Here is a 23,933-nt window from a genome sequence, read left to right on the forward strand (position 1 = left end):
AATGAAATTATGGCTGAAAAATTCCAAAATCTGAAGAGGGAAACAGATATTCAGGAGCAGGAGGCACAGAGAGTTCCAAATAAAAGGAACACAAAGAGACCCACACCAAGACACATCAAAATTAAAATGACCAAAGTTAAAGAAAGAATTGTAAAGGCAGCAAGAGAAAAACAGAGTCAAATACAAGAGACCTTCCATAAGGTTATAAGCTAATTTTTCTGGAGAAACTTTGCAGGCCAGAATGGAGTGGCATGATTTATTTAGTTATTTACTTAATTACTTATTTATGTTTTTTAGGGCCACATGTGTGGCATATGGAAGTTCCCAGGCTAGGGGTCACTGCCAGCCTAACACAGCCATAGCCATGTGGAATCCAAGCCTTGTCTGTGACCTACACGACAGCTCAAGGCAATGCCAGATTGCCAACCCCACTGAGTGAGGCCAGGGAGCGAACCCAAGTCCTCATGGATACTAGTCGGGTTTACCCCTGCACCACAAGAGGAACTCCCACATGATATATTTAAGTGCTGAAAGGGAAAAACTTACAACCTAGATACTCTATCCAGCAAGATTATCATTCAGAGTGGTGCGACAAACAAAAACTAAAAAAAGTTCATTAATACTAAAGTAACCATATATGAAAGGATAAAGGGCCTTCTCTAAGTGGAAAAGAAAAGGCTACAAGAAGAGGAATTTATAGGAACGGAAAAAAAATCCCACCAGTAAAGCCAAATATATAGTAAAGGTTTTGGATCAACCACTTAAGAAAGCCAGTAGGAAAAATAAAAGATAAAAACTGTAAAATCGACCAAAACTACAATAAACAGTTAAGGGATAAACATGAAGATGTCAAATATGACATTAATACAAAATGTAGAGTTCCCTGGTGGCCTAGCAGGTTAAGGATCCAGCATTATCACTGGTGTAGCTCAGGGTCACTGCTATGGCATGGGATTCAATCCCTGGCCCAGGAACTTCTGTACACCACAGGCGTGGCCAAAAAATAGAATAAAATAAAAAAGCAACAAAAAAAATTTTTTTTAAACACTGAATATAGGGGAAGGCAGTAAAAAATGTGGATCTTATAGAATGTGTTTATCTGTTTAAAACAAGTAGATATAGTTACAGGTCAACATATACAAACCCCATGGTAACCACAAATCAAAACCTACAAAAAAATTAAGAAAAATCGAGTGAAAGGAAAATAAGTATGCCACTAAAGGAAACCATCATGTCATAAAGGAAGAAACTAAAAGAAGAATAGAGAATAACAATTTTTAAAAAGTAGAAAATAAGTAACAAAATGTCAATAAGTATATCTAGCAATAATCACTTCAAATATCAATAGACTAATAGTTCTCTGGTGGTGCAGTGGCTTAAGAATCTAGCACTGCCACGACTGTGGCTCAGGTTGCAGCGGTGGCACAGGTTAGAAGATTGGATCCCTGCCCCAGGAACTTCCACACACCATGGATGTGACCCACCTATCAAAAAAAGTCAGTGTTCTAAAAGCTCCAATCAAAAGATATGATTGGATTAAAACATGACCCATCTATATGCTGCTTAGAGGAGACTCAGTTCAGAGCTAAAGAAGCACACAGACTAAAAGTGAGGGAGTGAAAGAGTTATTCCATGAAAATGAAAAGAAAGCTGGGGTAGCAATACCCATACCAAACAAATTAGACTTAAAAAGAGTCTATAACAAATGATGAAAAAGGGCATTATATAATGATAAAGAGAGCAATACAAGAGAATAAAACATTCGTTAAGATATATACACTTAACATAGGAGGACCTAAATATATAAAGCAAATATTAAAAGACATAAAGGGAGAAGTTCACAATACAACAGTAACAGGAGACTTTAACACCCCACTTAGATCAATGGACAGACCACCCCAACAGAAAATCAATAAGGGAACAGTGGTCTTAAGTTAGACCAACATCAGACCAGCTCGAGTTAACAGGTATCTATAGGACATTCCATCTGAAAACAGTGGAATGCACATTATTTTCAAGTGCACATGGAATGTTCTCCAGGACAGACCACGTGCTAGACCACAAAACAAGTATCGAGAAATTTAAGGAGTTCTCATTGTGGCACAGTGGAAATGAATATGACTAGTATCCATGAGGATGCAGGTCTGATCCCTGGCCTCGCTCAGTGAGTTAAGGATCAGTGTTGCCATGAGCTATGGTGCAGGTCGCAGACACAGCTCAGATCCCAGCTGTGGCTGTGGCACAGGCTGGCAGCTGCAGCTCCAATTCAGCCCCTAGCCTGGGAACTTCATATGCTGCAGGTGTGGAAAGGAAAGAAAGAAAGAAGGACGGAAGGGAGGAAAGAAAGAGGAAATCAATTACAGGGGCTGGGGAGTGGGGTGGATGGATGAGAAAACACAAACATGTGGAGACTAAACAGTATGCTAAAAAAAAACACAAAAAACATTGGATCAATGAAGAAGTCAAACAGGAAATCATACAATACCTAGATATGAGAAAAATAAAAATATAACTTTCCAAAATCTATGAGACAGAGCAAAAGCAGTTCTAAGAAGGAAGTTTAGAGTGATACAGGCCAAGAAACAAACCAAAAAAACCCCTCAAATAAACAAACTAAGTTACCATCTAAAGGAATTAGAAAAAGAAGAACAAACTCCAAAGGCAGAAGGAAGGAAATAGTAAAGATCACAAGAAATAAATAAATGGAGACCAAAATAAAAAGCAATTGAAAACATCAATGAAACAAAGAGCTGGTTTTTTGAAACGATAAACAAAATGGATAAGCCTTTAGCCCAGCTCATTGAGAAAAAAAGAGAGCACCTATATAAATTAGAATTCAAAGAGAAGAAACTGCAACTGATATCACACACATACAAACCCATAAGAAAATACTACAAATAGTTATATGCCAACCAACTGGACAACCAATAATTGAATAAATTTCTAGAAACATACAATCTTCCAAGGCTGAATCAATCCAAACATACCAATCACTAGCAATAAGTGAAACTGAATTTGTAATTTAAAAACTATCAGCAAACAGAAGTCCAAGACTGGATGGCTTCACAGAGGGCTTCTACAAAACACATGAAGAAGAGCTAATATCTATCCATCTCAAATTATTCCAAAAAGCTGAAGAAGAATATTATTTAGCCATAAATACAGAATGAAATAATGCCATTTGCAGCAACATGAGTGAACTTAGAGAATGTTATGCTTAATGAAATAAGTCAGAGAAAGAAAATACTGTATGATATCACTATACATGGACTCTAAAAAATAATATAATGAATGTATATACAAAACAGAAACAGACTCACAGGTATAGAAAGAACTTGTGGTTACCAAAGGAGGGAGAGGAGGAGGAAGGGATAAATTAGGGGCTTGGGATTAAGAGATTCAAACTATTGTATAGAAAATACATAAGCAAGATATACTATATAAAGAATTATACCCATTATCTTGTAATGACCTATAATGGAAGATAATCTGCAAATATACTGAATCACTATGCTATACACCTGAAAGTAACACAATACTGTATATCAATTATACTTTAATTTTTTTAAACTTTAAAAAATTTAAATTTATATATATTTGCTATCTCTGTCCACTACTAGAACCTAAAAGCAAAAACAGTCCAATAACACTGAACATATATAATGCCCTATAAACTATTCCACACTAAAAGAAACCAGGACTCCTTGGGAGAAATGACCTATTCCAGAGCTGGGGTAGGGAAAATACAAGGTCAGGCTAAGTAAAGAAGTCCCAAAATCTGATGGGAACAAATCAAAAAACATGAGAGGCAATTAAAAGGGGCTCCCACCAGCCAAATTTGTTTCAAAATAAATAATAAGTAGAATATATAATATTATCAATAAAACAAGAATCCATAGGTCTAAACTGATATTAATTTTTTTAGGTGAGGGAGGGAATAACTCTTCTTTTCAAAGTAATGTCAAATGATAAACGTAAAACAACACAAATAGAAAACTGCCATTTTACAACTATCATAACTGATTCAGGCAAGAATCATCAATTAATGCTAAAATCACTGGGCAAAAATTTATTGGGAATAAGATACACACATAACATCAAAGTATTTTCCCACTGATTACTTAGTTACAAAGGGGAAAATCTGTCAAATTTCACCTTAACCAAATGATCATATTCAACCTCACCAAAACTATCACAGGCACCATGATGTTATACACACAACACCTATATAATATACCTTCCAAAAATATAATATATACCTTCCAAAATGTAAATAGACCTTCCAAAAGTGTACTACACCTTCCAAAAATGGTTAACCTGAATCTAACTATGAAAAAATAAATAAAACAATCAGACAAACCCAAAATGAGGGACACTCTACAAAAATCTGGCCTGGAATCTTCAAAAACGTGAAGGGGATAAGGAAGAAGGGAGATGGAGGAGGAGACATAGGAGGCTGAGGAAACGCTGTAGATTTTTTTTTTTCTTTTTAGGGCTGCACTCGTGGCATATGGAGGTTCCCAGGCTAGGGGTTGAATTAGAGCTGAAGCCACCGGCCTACGCCAGAGCCACAGCAACACCAGATCGGAGCCATGTCTGCGACCTACACTACAGCTCGTGGCAACGCCAATCCTTAACCTACTGAGTGAGGTCAGGGATGGAAAGCGCAACCTCATGGTTCCTAGTCAGATTCGCTAAACACTAAGCCACAATGGAAACTCCCTGAAATGCTTTAGATTAAAAGAGACGAAACAACCAAATGCAAGAGAATAAAACATTCGTTAAGATATATACACTTAACATAGTCAGTCTTGATCCAGTCATGAATGGGATACACACACACACACACACACACACACACGACTTGTCTGGACAACTGGAGAAACTGGAATATGGAATGTATTTCAGATTATAGTATTGCGTCAATGCTAAATTTCCTAAGTGTGATCATGTGCTTATATAAGAGAATGTGTTTGTTTCTAGAAGATTCATGTTTGCATGCTAAAGCATTTAGGGGTAAAGTTTTATGATCATGATGTCTGCAACCTTCAGATAATTCAAAAAAATTTAAATATGTAACAGATAAAGCAAAGTAGCAAAATGTTAGCAATTGGTGAATCTACATGAAGAGTACATACTATTCTTGCTACTTCTGCATAAGTTTAAAAATTTTTAAATAAAAAAATTGTGAGGAAAGGTAAAAAAAAAATCCTTTCAATTTCTATTTTCATACTTAACAAAAGTAGCAGACAAAATAAAATCTTTGTTATCCAAAATTATGGAGCAATTAACCACTGACAAAAAGCTTTCTGGATAATAACAATCATTTACAGCTCCTCCTCCCTCCTCTGTGGCTTGACGTGGGATTTCAGTTTCCACACCAGATATTGGCAAATGTAAAAGCACCAAATTTTAACTGCTAGACCATCAGGGAACTCTCTACAGTTATTTTATATGGAATGTTCTTCAGTGAGCCATCTGCTTCTTATATAATGCTTTGGATGTCTACAAATTAAAATGTTGGCATGTAAGACAGTTGACTGAGTAACTTAGCTTATTACTGTAACACTATATTCAGTGAAGGCTCCTTCAGCCCTCTGAACTGAACTTGGCAATATAAAACTGAAAGGGCCAGATTCTCTTAGGACAGTGCTATCAAAACTATGAGCTATAACACTGACACCTGCAGAAGGGAAAAAAAATAGTTCTAATCTAAAATTGCTCTCTACATATTTAATATCCCAACACATTTTATAGTAGTTATTATGTAGTAACTTATACAAGAAGCTTCTTATCTAAGAAATGGTATAGTACAACAAAAAAGTATCCCAGATAATCACTTTAGACATAAATTCATAAGCACTGGACATGCACACACTGATTCACTAACATACAAGCAGCATTTTCCAAATACTCTTTGTATATCTTTTATTCAACTGCTACTGACCTGCCAAGAATGCTGAATTACAATGCCAAAATAAATATGATACTCATTGTGAACTATAAACACAAATATCTAACTTGAACCATTTCTTGCATCAAATTTATTTACCTGAGACTTTCCCTTTTTTGATACTTAACAATTTACATCTCATTATTTCCTATCTATACATTATAGAATTTAAAGTACTGTATGTCTGAGAGACATACAGACACCTAACTTTCCAAGGATCACAAAGAGTTTCCTAGTCCTGCGCCTTCAATACATCTGTTTACTCATGTAAATATGTCAACAGCTTCTAGTTCCCAGACCCAGTACTAGATGCCAGAGATATAAATGGCATATGTCTAGATCTCTGCCCTCAATGAGCTCACCATCTAGCTTCGAAGAGAGACTTTAAATAACTCAATGAAACAGTATACTAAAGAAATATACTAAAGAAGACATAAACAAACTTAGTGAGTCAAAGAACTACCGTCTTTCTCATGTATTAGAAACAACTTCCGCAGCTGCTAGTTCTTTCTCTCCCTACTTTCGAAATTTCTCATCTAACCTCCTCCATATGAAACTCCAACAATAAAATCAACCTTTCATTAAGTACCACCAGTCAAAGAAAATGTTTCTTTTTCTTGTCTAAAAAGCGCCAGCTTTGTAGTATATGCGGTTAGCGTCTTTAGAGCTTTGGTGTTCCTCTCGTGTTCAGCAAAAACTGTTTTCTTATTAGTTAGGGGTTTGTATAGAGCATTTTTAGATTAAAAAAAAAAAAAAAAGGAATGCTGGCCTCTAGAGTTTTTAATCCTTCCTTTAGAACTAGCAACTATTTCATATAAGCATAGTTTTCTTTCCCTTTTTTTTTGTTTTTTTGGTTTTGTTTTTTTAGGGCCACACCCTCGCGGCACGTGGAGGTTCCCAGGCTAAGGGTCTAATCAGAGCTTTAGCTGCCAGCCTACGCCACAGCCACAACAACGCCAGATCTAAGCCACATCTTCAACCTACACCACAGCTCATGGCAATGCCGGATCCTTAACCCACCGAGCAAGGCCAGGGATCGATTCCTCCACCTCATGGTTGCTAGTCAGATTCGTTTCTGCTGCACCACGATGGGAACTCCAAGCATAGTTTTCTTTTAAACTGAACACAAACAATACAGTTTACAGCCCTAAATGTTTAATGAAACGTTTCAAACTATAATTTGAAAGTCATTGGCTATGAAATCAAATTAGTGAATCAAAACCATTATTATTTTTTTTTCTTTTTAGGGCTGCTCCCATGGCATGTGAAAGTTTCCAGGGAGTTCCTGTCGTGGCTCAGTGGTTAATGAACCAACTAGTATCCATGAAGCCGTGGGGTCGATCCCTGGCCTCACTCAGTGGGTTAAGGATTTGCCATGAGCTGTGGTGTGGGACACAGACGTGGCCTGGATCCCGAGTTGCTGTGGCTCTGGCGTAGGCTGGCAGCTATAGCTCCAATTCCACCCCTAGCCTGGGAATCTCCATATGCCCTGGGTGTGGTCCTAAAAAAAAAAAAAAAGAGAAAAGTTCCCAGGCTAGGGGTCTAATAGGAGCTGTAGCTGCTGGCCTACACTGCAGTTCATGGCAGTGCAAGATCCTCAACCCACTGAGCGAGCCGGGGTGGAACCTACCATCCTCATGGATACTAGTCAGGTTCTTAACCTGCTGAGCCACAACGGGAACTCCAAAACCAATATTTTTTAACAAAATAGAACAGCACAAAGGAAAAGCTATCAAGAGCATGATGTAAAAGGTACTTTTTTTTTTCTTTTGGCCACCCCGCAGCATATGGAGTTCTCAGGCCAGGGATCAGATCCAAGCTGCAGTTGCCATATAGGCAGCAGCTGTGGCAATGCCAGATTCTTAACCCACTGTGCCAGGCTGGGGATTGAACCCAGCACTCCCAAGACACTGCTGATTCCCTTGCGCCACAGCAGGAACTCCTAAAAGGTACTTCTTAATTGGGGTAAAGTTTAAATTACAAAAGCTACTAACTTTACATCTGCTCATGACACCATTTAATCCTATTTATTACTTCATATATGTTTTTATAGGGCCCTTATGTTTGCTGTAAAGAACTGATTATCAGTATTTCAAATTTAGATTAAAACAGAAGGGGCTCTGCAAAGGGGCCAAAATGATAAAAATACAAACTATTGGTATACATGGGAAGTAACACTAATTAATAGGTAAGGCTGTGGGCTCAGGAAGCAGACTGTTTTAAGGCTCAAATCCTTACTACCTTTATGACCTTGGGTGACCACTAAACTGCCCTGTGCCTCAGCTCCCTCATCTACAGAACAAGTTGCTATGAGGATTAAATGAGATAATTCATAAAAAGACTTTAGCACAGTGCCTGACACTTAAAAAGTACCTAATAAGCATTAGCTATATTATTATCATCACTGGATAATATCTCTCTAAATATTGGAAACTGACTTTAATACTTGGAAATACACATTATGCTTTTATTAAAATATTGTAGTTATACCAGAATTAAAACAGAGTATTATTAAAAGCCTCAGAAACCAGAGAATATCCAAGCAACAACAGTTATCCAGCTAGGTGGAAGACAATTCATCAGAGAACAGTAACATTTATAGTTGGAAAGATATTTGGGACTGTGTTATGGAGGAATTTGCATTAATTTGGGCAAAAGTCACATAGTTCAGGAATCAGCAAACTATGGCCCACAGGCCAAACCTGCTTGCTGTCTTGGGGCCAGAGTTAAGAATGGTTTTTGGGAGTTCCCGTCGTGGCGCGGTGGTTAACGAATCCGACTAGAAACCATGAGGTTGCGGGTTCGGTCCCTCCCCTTGCTCAGTGGGTTAATGATCCGGCATTGCCGTGAGCTGTGGTGTAGGTTGCAGATGCGGCTCGGATCCCTCGTTGCTATGGGTCTGGCGTAGGCCGGTGGCTACAGCTCCGATTCGACCCCTAGCCTGGGAACCTCCATATGCTGCGGGAGCGGCCCAAGAAATAGCAAAAAGACAAAAAAAAAAAAGAATGGTTTTTGTAGACATTCTCAATTGATCTGATGATAGGGAACACTAACTTTGAACCCTTCTTAAGGAAATGTTATCCCATACAAAAGAATTATACTATTCTCAATACTAGACCCATACAATATTATATTCAATTATTATACTTTGATTTCATGAATAAAAATTTGAGAAAAATTATAAAAAATAAAAGCCTCAAATAAAGTTTCTATATGTTAGGCAAATAATGTTCCTCCTTAGTTTCCCCTAACCCTTCCCTTGTTCAAATTATCTACTGAACATGTGCTCTATCCATAATGTGCCAGACAGAGAGAAGCAATATGACTATGTCAACAAATAAAACAAGATAAAAGTTCTTGCCCTTATGGAGCTTCCAACCTGATAAGACAAGAAAAAAATTATATAGTATGTTATAAGGTAGTAACCAGGAAATGTGGGAGCAGAGACAGAATTTTGGATAGGGAATTCAGGAGAGGTATGACAGAGAAATTCATTTTTTGGCCGACTTGAAAGGAAGCGAAAGAGTGATCATATGGATACCCTGTCTGGAGCACATGCCTAGAAAAGTGTTCCAGGCAAAGGAAAGAACAGCACAAAGACCTGAAGTGGGAGCTCACCAGGCCTGTCCCCAGAACAGCAAAGAGGCCAGTGTAGCCTGGGAAAGTGGACAAGGACAATGGTCAGAGATGAGATCAGAGAAAGAGCAGGAGCCACAGACCATGCAGGGCTTTGGTGACCACAGTAAGCACCTTAGCTTTTACTCTAAGAGAAGACTCTGAGCATAAAAACAGTTATCTCCCTTGCACCATAAATACATGTTTTTTTTGTTTTGTTTTGTTTTGTTTCTTCTTTTAGGGCCGCACCCGCAGCACATGGAAGTTCCTAGCTAGGGGTTGGGAGCTGTAGCTGCTGGCCTACACATAACCATAGCAATGCAGGATCCAAGCCACATTTCTGACCTACACCCCAGTTCATGGCAACACTGGGTCCTTAACCTGCCTAGCGAGGCCAGGAAATGAACCTGCAACCTTATGATTACTAGTCAGATTCATTTCTGCTGTGCCACAATGGAATTCCAAGTACATAAGTTTCAAACTTGCAGCATTTCCTATTTATATGTTAGATGCAAAAATCTTAGAATATGTCACAAATGGGCTACTGTGCTAACAGAAAATCAGTTAATATCTACAATATTATAAATCAGAAAGAAAAAATTAAGACTATCGGATAAATGAACAAAAAATTTGAAGGATGTTTGCAACAAGAAATGAAATTAGTAAATTAAAATATATAGCCCAATAACATCATTATTAAAAAGAAATTAAAAATAAAACAAAGTACCATTTATCACCCATTACTAGGGAAACTGTGGTAGTAAAAACTGGTTCAGGTCTACAATCCTGTATCTGAAACCTCTGGTTTCAAAACACTTTCACAATTGTTTTGAATTTCAGAATATTTAAAATACAGACAGGTGATATTGCACAACCACCTTATATTATGTACATTCTTGATTGAGTCTAAGTAACACCCTGCATTAACCATACTGCTACTTAAAATTTCTTTAGAGAACCTTAAGAATGTTCACTGTAAGTAGAATAAATAAAGAATAAACAGCTTCACACACTATTATTACAAAATGGATCAGTAACAAGGACCTACTATACAGCTCAGGGAAATCTACTCAATGGTCCTGTATGGGGAAAGAATCTGAAAAAGAATATATATATATATGGCTGATTAACTTTGCTGACACCTGCAACTATCACAACATTGTAAGTCACCTATATTCCAATAACATTTATTTTTTCAAAAATGGAAAAAAAAAACAAAAAAACAAAAGCGAAACAAAACAAAAACATTTTGACTGTCCTTAAGCACTTTTAGTAGATAGTGATGTCAAATAGTACTTAGAGGATTTTTCATTTGACAGGTTTTCAGCTAAAGAGAAGGCATCCATAAATTTTTGAGAAAATGTTCTGAGGAAACAACATCAATCAAGTTTAATTATCTTGGGTTGATTATTTTTCTAGCAATGATCAAAGCAATATATTCAATGGAATTTCCATAATTAACTTTAAAATATTAAACCTTTGAGATTTTATTTTGCTCAAACCTCCTGTGTAAAACATTTTCTTAGTCACTCCCAGACACACACACACAAAATTTCTACAAAAAAAAAAAAAAAAGAATGAATAGCCTCACATCAATATAGGCCAAGTCTGGCTGCCAAATTAGTTACAAAAACTTTTTGTTTTTCAGGGTCTTGGGGATCTTAGAATTAGAATTGACCTATACAGTTCTTTTGTAAACTATTACGCCTACACAGATCAAAAACCATAAAAATTACCAGATGCAAGCTGGGTCACAATATCAGAATCACCCGGGAGGACTTTTTCAAATCACAAAATCTTTCCTTATGAAGATTCCCCGTTTCCCTAGTAGCTAGTATTAGAAAGCCACCGCAACAGACTGTAGTATTGATTGGGCTGGAAAAGGTAAGCTGGAAATAGAAATAAACCAAGCATGGAGATTTTTAGAATTCCAATGTAAATAAAACAATCTGGAAATCTTTGGAGTTTGTAAAAATATTTTACTTCATGCATTAAGAAATATCTCAAAAAGAAACAGACAAAAAGAGCACCAACATTACTTTAAAAACTGCTGTTTCCCAAATTATAATCCCCTTGGAAAGTTCATCCATTCTATTAACTCAAAGTGTAGTCACTACTAATTAGCACATATCACATGCAGGGCCCTGTGCATTCCAGGTAATACCAGGAATGAGGCTTAGGCTTGGAGAGGTAGATGGGACTCTGAGTTTAGATTTTATCTTACAGAGGACAACAAAAAATTCTGAGTAGGGGTATATAAAGGGGTATATATGAGATGTGCATGTCAGATCACCCTGGCTATGGTACAGAGGAGGGTCAAAAAGGGCAAAACGAGTGGCAGAATGCACTTTAAGAGACTATTGTAAAAGTCCAGACAAGACATGATGACCTTTTAAAATCAACCGCATGATTTCAAAAGTTGTGATCAAGCTTCACATTGCCAAGCTGACGCTCAAGTGTTGACAGGGCTACAGCAAGGGAAATCAGGGTAGAAAGGAAAACTCAGCAGTGATGATGAGAGGCAACCTGGGCAGTCAATAGAAAATGATAGCCACAGTGTATAGGAGCCAGCAACAGGCAGTGATCCAGGCAAGCAGAGCCTTAGCTGTAGAGGTCAGATAAGCAGGTGCTATACCAGCAGCCAGGAAAAACACATTAGGGAAACATGTCTAATTTCATGGTTCTTGATGAAAGGCTTAGAGCAGATAGAGAGCTCCAGCTCAAGCCTGGAGTTCAAGAATTCAAAAATAGGAGACAAAAAATAGGACAGCAGCAGAAAAGATACAGATTCTGGACTCAAATTAACCTACTTTCAAAACCTAAATCTGATGTTCTAGCTGTGAAAGTCTGGACAACTCAGTTTTGTGAGCCTCAGCTTTTTCATCTATAAAAAGGGGATAACACTCCCTACTCCACAGGGTTGCTAGGAGAATTAAATGAGATATCATACATTAAAAATCCAATCAAGTTCAATGAATATTAGTTTTGTTCCTTTCTCTTTTTCTTCTAAAAACAGAAGCTACTGAAATTTTCATCTAAGCTACTGAAATAAGGAAGTCTTTTTTGTTTGGCCATAAAATCTGAAAGGTTTATCCAACTAGGCATCAGAGGACTTCAGGCGAAGAAAGTAAGGCAGGTCATTAATGCAAAATGCCTCATGGGAGTTCTAGTACACAGAGGTGAAAGTAAATGAGTTACACAAGTAAAAGGGCCTAAAAAGCTGAGGTAGAGTAAAAATTTAAATAATTAGAATCAGCCCACACGATAGAACATGTCACTACATTAAAAAAAGGAGGGGAAAAAGTGGGGAGCTTTCTGCATAATGAAGTCAAAAGAGATCCAAGGTATATTTTAAACGAAACAATTTCTACATAAAGCATTAATATAGTATGCTACCTTCTACACAGAAAGGTAGGAGGAAAACAGTAATTTACATTTGTATTTTATTTCTATTTGCATAAATACTGGTAAAATATACAAAACCCCAAAGTGGTTACCTACAGAGAGCAGGGAAGGGAGGGATAGACAGAGACTGTAGTATTGAGACTACTCCATATATGCCTTTTTGTATTATTTTGAAATGTAAACCAAGTAGCCACCCTTAAGTGTCTGACAAAAAGACAAGATATAAATTCAATTAATAATAAAATAAGATTAACAGTGACCCTGAATAACTCCAAAACTCACCATAAGATGGCAATCATTTGAAATGGGGACAGGGAGCTGACCCCAATACCTAGCAAAGTTCATTCAGGACATTTTGTTTATAGTATGTGTTGCTACATAGTTTCAACTTACCCATCTTTCAAATTACCACTATGGTTTTTTTCTCTTAATCCCCCATAGTGTTAAGGCATATGTAACCTTTAAAAATCTGTCCCCTATTCCTCCATCACCTAAGAGATCTTCCTTCTTCCCATTATGACCAAATTTCTTAGCATTGTCTAGGCTATATTCATTGCATGTCTAGTTTCATCAATTCAGTTTATCACACCTCTCTACTGTAACTCATCTGCTACAATGAATCTCAAACTTTTCTATATCTCAGAATAACTGTAGCAGCAGCAGCAGCAGCATTTAAGCAGATTTCCCCCCGTGATCACCTTCCTATTCCTCACCCACCCTTTTAAAAATCTTCACAGTCTGAGATGAAACCTGCAGAATTGACATTTTTTTTTAGTATCTCATTGGATTCTGATATAGGTGGCCCCTGAACATAGTTGAAAACCAACTAGTTAATGTCATAATAAGTTTCCAAGAGTCAAATTTCAAAGCACTTTCATTTTCATCTCTCTCCACAGCATTTGACACTTTCTTGAAACTCCTTCGTGTCTCACCTTCCTCCACACAACCAGACTCTCACCACCATTCAAGTTCTTCACTGGCCTCTTCACTTCTGAGAGCCCTTAACCTTTAAATGATGCTAGCTGGGGCCCTGTCAGTGGCACTCTTCCTAACTTTACACACACTTCATAAGCAGTAACAGTAGCAATCACATCCACTGCTTTCACACCTATACAACCCTAAATTCTGACACTCTGAATTCCCGACTATTTTCAGGAAGTCAGAGGCTACGGTAGTCAGTAGCGGGAGGAGGCAGTTGTTTCGGCGTTATGCACAGCTGTATTTATTTGTTTTACTATCTACATGGCAATACATCCAAAGTGACACACCTTTCTTTGTTATTCTTTAAACTGGGGATAACACCCTTCTAACAAATTTTTGTTTGGATTAAATGAGGGAAATAAAGAAAATCAGGATTCCTTGGGGAAAATGAATGATTCCAGGGCTGGGACTAGGAAAGCACAAAAAGAATCTGGAACATCTTGTTGGGCCAGAAAGTAAGGAAATACTCAAAAGATGGGGATGTGTCAAAAAGGCTTGGGATTTGGCACAACATTGTAAATCAACTATACTTTAATTTAAAAAAAGAAAGAAAGAAAAGACATGGGAGCCATCTTGAAGGCGCTCCCACTAGCCAAATCTAGGTCCATTTAAGCATCAAAATAAAATTTAAAATGATAATAATAAAACCCATTGAATAGGAATAGAAATCCACGAGTATATATGTAAATAATGTAAATGAATGAATAAGGAAATAAATGAAAGAAAGGAAACTATTTTCAGTAGAAAATCAATTAATAAATGGAGGTGGCAACCTTGATAGCAGTGGCTGATCTAGGCAGGTGTCATTAGTGGACCTAAAGGGTGGTGGGCAGAGGTCTGATAAGGAACAGAACATTTACGAAGTCTTAGAAATGTTCCCATGAAAGAATTACCAATTACAAGAAGAAAAATGATTACTTTATAACAGAGAAACCCAACTGACATGAACTTGACAAGGTTTCAAGGTTAAACACAGGCAAACTGTGTGTGTGCTACACTAAGAGCACAGGATTCCTATTGTATTCCTGGCAACAATGCACTCAGTCCGCATTATGAGCAACTCCTGGATGGACCAAAGTTAAGGAATCTTACAGAACAAAAAAAGTCAAGGCCACAAAGGACAGAAAAATACTGTGAAACTGTTCCAAACCGAAGGAGACTAAAAAACAGTTAAACGCAATGTGTGGTCCTGAAACAAATCTTGGACCAAAATGGAAAGAAAGACACTGTTGGACAGTTGGAAAACTCTGAACGGCATCTGGGGTTTGAAGGTAGTGTATCAGTGTTGATTTCCTAATTCAGGGGTTATGTAAGAGACTGTCTATGTTTTGATAAAAACACACTAGATTATTTAGGACTGAAGAGCGTCAGGTCTGCAACTGGCTCTGCAATGGTTCGGAAAAAGTCAATTAGATGAGAAATGGTGCATTCGTCTGAAATGGTTGGCAGTAGAGATAAAAATGAGAGAACAGAGGAGTTTCTGCTGTGTTTCAGCAGAAACAAACCCAACTAGGATCCAGGAGGATGTGGTTTCGATTCCTGGCCTACTCAGTGGGTTAAGGATCTGGCATTGCCATGAGCTGTGGTGCAGGTCACAGATGTAGCTCAGATCTAGTGTGGCTGTGGCGTAGGTTAGCAGCTGCAGCTCTGATACCATCCCTAGCTTGGGAACTTCCATATGCTGCAAGCACAGCCCTGAAAAGCAAAAAAAAAAAAAAAAAGTGAGAAAGAGAGAGAGCAGAAACATGATGAGAATCCAATAATAAAGGAAGAAAAGGGTCAAAATAATGTCGAGGTTCCTTCTTTGGGCATCTGAAAGGGAAGGCCTGATTGCACCAGCCACAATGAACCAAGCACAAGATGTCACACTCTTACTTTCTGTATATACACAGTATAGATAAAGCACAATGCTAAAAACTGGTTGAAGTTCATGTGTGGGAACATGAGGGCTTATAGGAAATCTCTGTACCTTTCCCTGAATCTTGCTGTGAAACCAAAAGTATCCTAAGAAATAAAGTCTTACAAAAAATATTTTTTAAGTTGCAAGAATAATTCAAAGAAAAAGAAATTCTCTGATGGGTATCCCAGAGCTCTTCACACTGTTCTTGCAACTTTTGTGTATGTTTGAAATTATTTCAAAATAAAATTTAAAAATTCAATGAGAACTTATGATAACTTTGGTGCCGAGCGAAACAATGGTTCACTGTAGCTACTCAATATAAATTATTTGGTCTTTCCTTTCCAGTTGCCCAAAGAAGAAATTTTAGCATCAACATCAACTCTTTTCTTCTTTCCTCCTATATCCAAATGGACTTTCAGTTCTCCTGAAACTACCTAATCAGTTTTTAGTTCTAGGCCTACAGCCTCATCTTTATTTCCTCATTTCTGGTTCTTACCTCTCATCTGGACCACTGCAAGAGCATCCTAACTGGTCTCTCTGCTCTTCCTAACCTCATCTTTGCATTATTTTTACATATCCTTTCATCATTATCCAGAAGTCAGGAGTTAGCTTTCAAATCTTACATCTAATCTTATCATTCCCTTATTTAAATATATATAATTGCTCCCCAATGTAAATCCTGGTTTCTCCAACAGGCAGACAAAATACTCCTGCAGAGCACTAGCCAGGCAGGGTCACCAAAAAGATACTTCACATACACACAAAGCAGTTAAGTAGTAATTACTGGGGAGAGGGAGAGGAGAGAGGGGAGAAAAAAAGGACTTTGACTCAACTTTATGTTTATTTTATTTTATTTTTTGCTTTTTAGGGCCTCACTTTTGGCATATGGAAGTTCCCAGACTAGGGGTCAAATTGGAGCTTGCAGCTGCCACCCTATGCCACAGCCATGGCAACACAGGATCTGAGCTGCATCTGCAACCTACACCACAGCTCACGGCAACACTGGATCCTTAACCAGCTAAGCTAGGCCAGGGATGGAACTGTCATGCTCATGGATACTAGTTGGGTTCGTAACCCGATGAGCCACAAGAGGAACTCCTCTTTATGTTTATTTAAAGTTTGGTATTGGTTTTATTTTGTATTACATACTGAGAATGCCAGGAGGTGAATAGTTACCATAAACTTTTCAATACTAAGAACCTCTAAAACAGTGCTTTTCACAATGCTTTTCTTAACTTGGCAACAAAGAAAATAATTTTTATTGCACTAGGACAAGCCAAGAAGCCTTTTCTAGGTTAAAAGAAACCATCCTGGGGGCTCCAATATGTCTGGTTCCATATGCTGACAGGTATCTTGTTCTCTGGTCCAGAGGAAAGCCGTTCATGGTACCTCAGTTGAGAAACTCTAAAGGCCTTAATATGATTGCATTCATAGCCCAAACAAGGACCTTCACAAGGTTTTATCTCCTATCATAGTCAATACACATATACAACCACACAGATTTACACACAAAATCAGATATCAATACCCATCTCATTGACAGAGATAGACCATTTCCCTAAACACACATTTCCTTTCATGCTTGTCGTTTTGGACATGCTGTTCTCTCTACTCAGATCAGTTCCAACTCATCTTCCAAGACTCTGCTCAAATGCCACTTCTCCTTTCCCCCAGATCTTATTACACTTGTCACTCTGAATTATAATTGTTTGTTGACATATGCTACCACCCTAGAATTTGAGCTCAAGGACAAGAATCATGTCTTATTTACTGGTATACCAGTAATCCCTATAACATTCACCCAAATGTCTGTTTAATTAACACACAAATGAATGTTCACTACATCATTCCCCAATAAACTAAATTTTTCAAAATACATTAACTAAAACAATGAAGTATAATTTTATAAACAAATTAGCATTTCTTTCCAAAACAAGAATGCCTATTGTTCCGGAAGAGAACTGGCATACAAATACTCATACTACTGGACCATTATCCCAGTCCCAGAGTTGTGGACTGAGGAAACAGATATACAAACAAGCTAAAACCACAAAGGTACTCACTGAGGATTAAAACAGTGGAAACTTTAGAACAACTAAAATATTTAATGAAAGGTAAATGTTAAATCACTTAATCATAAATCACCTAAATGTCTAAGCCATTTAAATTATATTCATGATGATGGGAATGGGAAAATAATACCAATTACCCTTTATTGATCATCTCATATTTAAAGATACTAAATGCTTTATATACCTTATCCTAACCCTCACAACAATTCAAGGGCCAGGTATTATTACACTAATTTCATAGACAAGAAAGTAAGCACAGGGAGTTCCCTGGGGGTCTAGAGGGTTAAGGATCTGGTGTTGTCACTGCTGTGGTATAGGTTCAATCCTTAGCCCCAGAACCTCTGCACAGTGTGGCTGCAGCCAAAAAGAAAAAAAAAGGAAAAAAAGAAAAAGACCGGAAAAAAGGAGGAAAGAAAAGAAAGAAGGAAGGGCAAGCAAACAAGCACAGAGGTTACAGAGTTTGCCCAAGGTTTTTGAGATCAGATGCCAACCCACTTCACCCCAAAGTCTGTCAGCTTTTCCCTACACTGTACTTCCTCTGCTATACAATGTTACCAATATACTAAACTCAAAATTATTATCTCTACCATACAACTTTATTAAAAAAAAAAAAGAATACTGACAAAGGCCTGGAAGGAAACAAAAATATCTACTAGAGTGGTGATTAAGGATGAATGTTGTTACAGTATTATATTTCATTTTTTTTATTAGCAACTTTTTAAAGCAGAAGTGCTGAGCAGTGGACTAAACTCAGAAGGCAATACAAAAGAAACAATGCTCATTTTTAATTTTTTTACTTTTTCATTAAGGACACAGAGTAGGTAACATAAAAAGAAAGATATACTTAACTATATCTAAACAATCATATACTAACTCCAAAGTACTTATTACCAGGATTCAAAAGCTGATCATTATGACTGCATTAAGCAGCATTCTTTCAGAAAAAGGTGAATTTTGTGGAAGACTTAAAGAGGAGGCACATGGACTGGAGATAGGAATGTTTAAAATGAAGAAACAGTGAGTTCCCCGTTGTGGTGCAGTGGTTAATGAATCTGACTAGGAACCATGAGGTGGCAGGTTCTATCCCTGGCCTCGCTCAGTGGGTTAAGGATCCAGTGTTGCTGTGAGCTGCGGTGTAGGTCACAGATGTGGCTCGGATCCCTCGTTGCTGTGGCTCTGGCATAGGCTGGCAGCTACAGCTCCAATTTGACCCCTAGCCTGGGAACCTCCATATGCCTCGGGAGCAGCCTTAGAAAAGGCAAAAAGACAAAAAAATAAAATAAAATAAAATAGAATGAAGAAACAAAGGCAGGGGGTAGGGGAATGCTTTTTTTTTTAAGGAAGAATGAAAAACAGGGTTAGTGAGACGAAGTTGGTGGAAAATCTCTAAGGCCAAGCAAACAAGTTTGGAATTAATTTGATAAGCAACAGGGAACTGTAATATATTCTCAAATGGGAAGTGGCATGCTGAAAATAGGATCATTAAAGATTCAAACTTTGTTCCAAGGTAAAGTACTACCTTTGGTTACACAATGTTTTTGCCAAACAACCGAGGGGAAAATAATCCATTATCCTTTATGTGTGCTTTACACATACTCTTTTCAAAAAGAGAGACTGACTAAGCAAACAAAAATCTTTATATAAGGAGTGGGGTTCTTTCAGATATAAATGCCACTGTACATTTTAACAAGAATCGTAGAACTCTAGGGCAAGAAGGGATGCTGAAGATAATCTTTAAGTAATAACGTCTTCTCATTTCACAAGGGATTAACTTGAGGCTCAAGAACTAAGTAACTTGCCTAATGTCATATATAAGTTAGTTCAAATATCAAAACTCAATAATTCAATATCAAAACTCAGATTTTCTAGGCACAAGATCTAAAAGTTGTGCTGTCTGATATTATAGATAACTAGCATCTGGTTATTTAAATTGAATCTGATTAAAATTCAATACAATTTAAAATTCAGTTTCTCAGGCATGACAGTCAAATTTCTAGTGCTCCATGCCACACATGGTTAATGGCTACCATATCTGACAGTACTGCCACTGCTGCAGAAAGTTTAATTGAACAGCAAGACCTGAAGAATAAGCTTCAGAGTCAGACGGACCTAGTTTGAACTCAAGTGATTAGCAGTGTGATCCTAGACAAGTTATTTAATTTCTCTTGGCCCCCATTTGGGAGAAGGGAGCGGGAAGTAGGGGGTTAATAATACCTACCTCACAAAGTATACTTGACGACTCTGTGGGTTAACACAAAAAGCCCCCTGACATTGTCTGGCACATAAGAGATAATAAACACTTCCCTTCTGAATCCTTTTATTCTTTCCACTTCTCTATAAAAACTCCTTGTTAAAAGATACAAACACAATAACTCACCCAAATCATTATCTTCCCTGAAAGGTAATCCACAGTACCTAATTTTCATTTTGTTCCCACCAACTCCTTCAAATACATGTACCTCTCTTCCAGTGTTTCGGCTTAGTAACAATGAAAATGAAGAATAAATGTAGGGGGGAACTGCCTCTAATAAAATGGAGGAGAATGCAATAAATTTCCTCGCTCGTTTCCCACCCTATTTTAAATATGACTGTACTTTATGATCGTGCAAAGGAAAAGAGATAAATCACAGTGCTCCTAGATTCTGTACTTCCACACCAATAAAGAAGATTTTACAATATTGCTACACTGTATTCCTTCTCACCATCTGTGCTACTAATTGAATGTTAAATGAAGAAATAACACCTTCTTCCTACAGCACTTTTCTGGTAAACAATAAAAAGGATTTCTAGAATGGTAAACCAATCTTCAAGACTTCACAGCTGAATCGAGTACAATGACAAATTTGACAAATCTAGACTACAGCATATAAAAAACTTCCTAACATGCATGCTGTTACTCGGAAAAACAACAAAAATCAACTCAAGTTTGTAACTGGTGAACTGCTGCCAATACTAAATTTTACTTAGAAGCAATAATTCATACTTAGTCACATTAAGTCACAAAGACTTGTCATTTCTAGTGAGGTTGCCAAATTTTACATTCCTAATAACCAGCAATTAAAAGAGAATTTTTAAACATTTGTCTTTAAACTTCCACCAAACAAGATTTCTACATATTTTTTAAAGCTTTCTTGTAGTTTAAACTCGGGGGGTGAGGGGGAAAGTTCTCTCAATAACAGCTAATAACAGTGTCTCCTTGAAGTTTTCTGGCATTCTTACCTTGTTCCTTAAAGATAATTTACTCAAAAACATGACCACTGACACCTCCTCAAAAAGCTCAGAATAAGTCATAAATGAATACTAAACAGGTAACACTGCACATTGTACTGTCACACTACAGTTTAAATTAATTATGATTAATAGACAAAACTAAAATATTTCAAATATACACATCAGAGTTTAGTATATCTATGGGGAGGGAAGTCACATAAGTTAAAAAAAAAATTTAAAAAGCACTGCAGTAAGTTTTTACTATCCCACATGAAGTACTTTATACATTAAAGTTAGGATTCTATGGCCTGTAACTGATGAAATCTAATTGTGAAAGCCTATAATTTTTTTAAAGTCCTTCAATACATTGTACATTGGTCACAGTAGAACAGTTCAAATGAATTTTCCTGAGGCTGCATTCTAAGTACATCTGACCCAGAAAGTATTTTTAGCAAGTGTGTTCAATCAATGCTGGTTTTATGCCTAGCCTAAATTAGAAATTGGGTGTCACAAATTTAAAGTAACAAAGTTACAAAGGCCATTTTAAAAGATATTCAATTAGAAAATAAGGGGAAACCACAAGTTTTAAACAACTTAGTGCCCATAGCCCAGAATCTAAGCAGGTAAGAAAACAGGCAATAAGAAAGTCACATCCTCATCCATGACTACTTTTGAGGAAACTGTGATTTTTAAACTTAAACTTTAACCTAGTCAATTAATATTAATGAAACTACAAAATGGTCACCGCTGCCAAATGTTTAAAACTGATTAGCTGAATCACAGATATTCCCATAGACAAAAAAAAAGACCATGATTCTCTTCTTATAAACCATTAAAGATCATGATATTGTCATACACATGTTTTGACAAAAAACTGTAACAGATCATGTGTGCCATTAAAAAAAAAGAAAGATCCAGAGAGAGACATAAAAATAGCATTGGTGGTAACTGGAGCATAAATTTTGTCTGACAAAATCAGTGGATCCCACAGTATTTTGTCAGACTAAATTTACTCTCTTATTATGAGTTAGTAAAGAAGTTCTGTCTGATAAACTTTTGCTTTCAAGTAAGTCTTTTTAAAAATGTGTATGTTGAATATGCCAAATTTAACTGATATAATATCTAGCTCTATCCCCTTTAAGCACACTTAAGAGCTCTGAATAATCATTTATTTTAAGGTCATCTCCTCCCCACCCCCTTAAAAAAATGAAAAATAATTTTTTTCTCTGGCAGGTTAAGATTCAAAAATCAGGATTAAAAAATACCCTGGTTTTACTGTTCCACAGTCGTCTTCTTATTCAAATCATCTTTTACAAATCGGATACTTTGGCTTTAGGGGTTTTTTCCCTCCATCAACATGGTTTAAACTGGACTGTTTCAACTGTCAGCTCTGGTCACAAAAAAACCTAATACTACCCCAATCTCGGATTCTAAAAGCAGTTGGTATACTGCAGATGTCCAGGTTCTCCGAGAAAAAGCGCTTGAAAATTCTACAAATCGGAGTGCCCATTGTGGTCACTATATAATACCTCCCAGGCATTAAGTCTCCCTTCTAAGTTTCGCAGAACCCATCCATACATATATCTATGCAATTGTAAACTGCTTCATTTTAAGGAAACCCTGGGGAACGCACCCGTACCTCTATTCTGTTAAACTCAACTTTTTTTTTTCCGGGCCAACTACAGATTTCCTTAATACAAGTAGGCATCAGTAGATCTATAAAAGGCTTGAAACTTCAATGGTAGGGACTGTAAGCCCATACAGCACGCAGAAAGCGCTCATAGGACCCAATTTATTAAAATAAAAAAAAATCATACCAGCAATGGAAAACTCGGAAGATTCCAAAACCTCACCTAGAGTTTAGATGCCGTGGAACATTCCATCTCCGCACCTATTCCATCCCTTCTCCCTTGGCTCAACCACAACAGACATTCCAACTAAACCCCCCAGGAGCTCGGAAAGCAGGAGTCCCGAGAAGAAAGGGAGGAGGCAGGAAGCATCCTTTTCCCTTACTTTGGCATCAACCTCGCATCTCCAGCTGGCCCTAACTGACTTGCCCCTACGAGCCCCAAGAGCCGCAGGTGACAGCCTCGCGTATCGCGCAGGGCCGAACGGCCGGCAGGGCTACGGGAGCCTCTTACCTTCGTATCCCAGCCGCGTCCTCCCGGCTGGAGAAGAAAAGCCCGGAGGCCCGGCTGCGCCGCCCCCAGGGCTCCCTCAGCGCCCCCCCAGGAGCCGGCGCCGCAGCGGCCGCGCCACGGCCCCGAGCCGCCGGCACCACCTCATACTGCGGGGCGGCCGCGCGCTCTCCCACCTCCCTGCGGGGATGAGCTAATCCGACCCCGCCACACTGCCGTGGGGGAGGGGAGCCCCGGAGCGGGGCCCGGAATCCGGCCCCTGGGGACCCTGGAGTCCTGAGCGAACAATGTGGGGGCCGAGAGGAGCGGAACTGCGTGCGGCGCTGCGCGAGCGGGCAGGCAATCCCGGGCAGCGTTTGTGTGTGAGAGTGCAATGGGAGCTCAGTGCCTCCCGCCTCCTCCGCCTCCTCCTCCTCTTCCTCCTCCTCCTCCTCCGTCTCCTCCTCCTCCCTCAAGCACACCCCGTCTCCCAGGCCACAGCATAGCAACCGAACATGGCGGCTGCGCAGACGCCGCCAGTCAGCAGCCAGGAATGGCGGTGGCGGCCACTGGAGGCGATCTCGCGAGAGACGAGGCCAAGCCCCTTCCCCGCCAGCACCGGCTGGAAGATGTTACACCAGCCCGAGAGCCGGGGGACGCGCAGGTGCGAGGGAGGCCGG

General features: G+C 38.3%; 1 protein-coding gene across 1 annotated transcript in view; it reads right to left on the bottom strand.

Annotated features, from left to right (window-relative positions):
- The window catches only part of PTPN4 (protein tyrosine phosphatase non-receptor type 4), a 223,898-nt gene extending 200,491 nt beyond the window's left edge, over window positions 1-23,407 (bottom strand). The window contains exon 1 of the mRNA XM_047772185.1: window positions 23,278-23,407. The gene's annotated coding sequence lies outside the window, so the exon portion shown is untranslated. The remainder of the gene's footprint in view (window positions 1-23,277) is intronic.
- Window positions 23,408-23,933: the final 526 nt, after the last annotated feature.

This window comes from Phacochoerus africanus, chromosome 3 (genome assembly GCF_016906955.1).
Source record: "Phacochoerus africanus isolate WHEZ1 chromosome 3, ROS_Pafr_v1, whole genome shotgun sequence".
Classification (NCBI taxonomy): domain Eukaryota; kingdom Metazoa; phylum Chordata; class Mammalia; order Artiodactyla; family Suidae; genus Phacochoerus; species Phacochoerus africanus.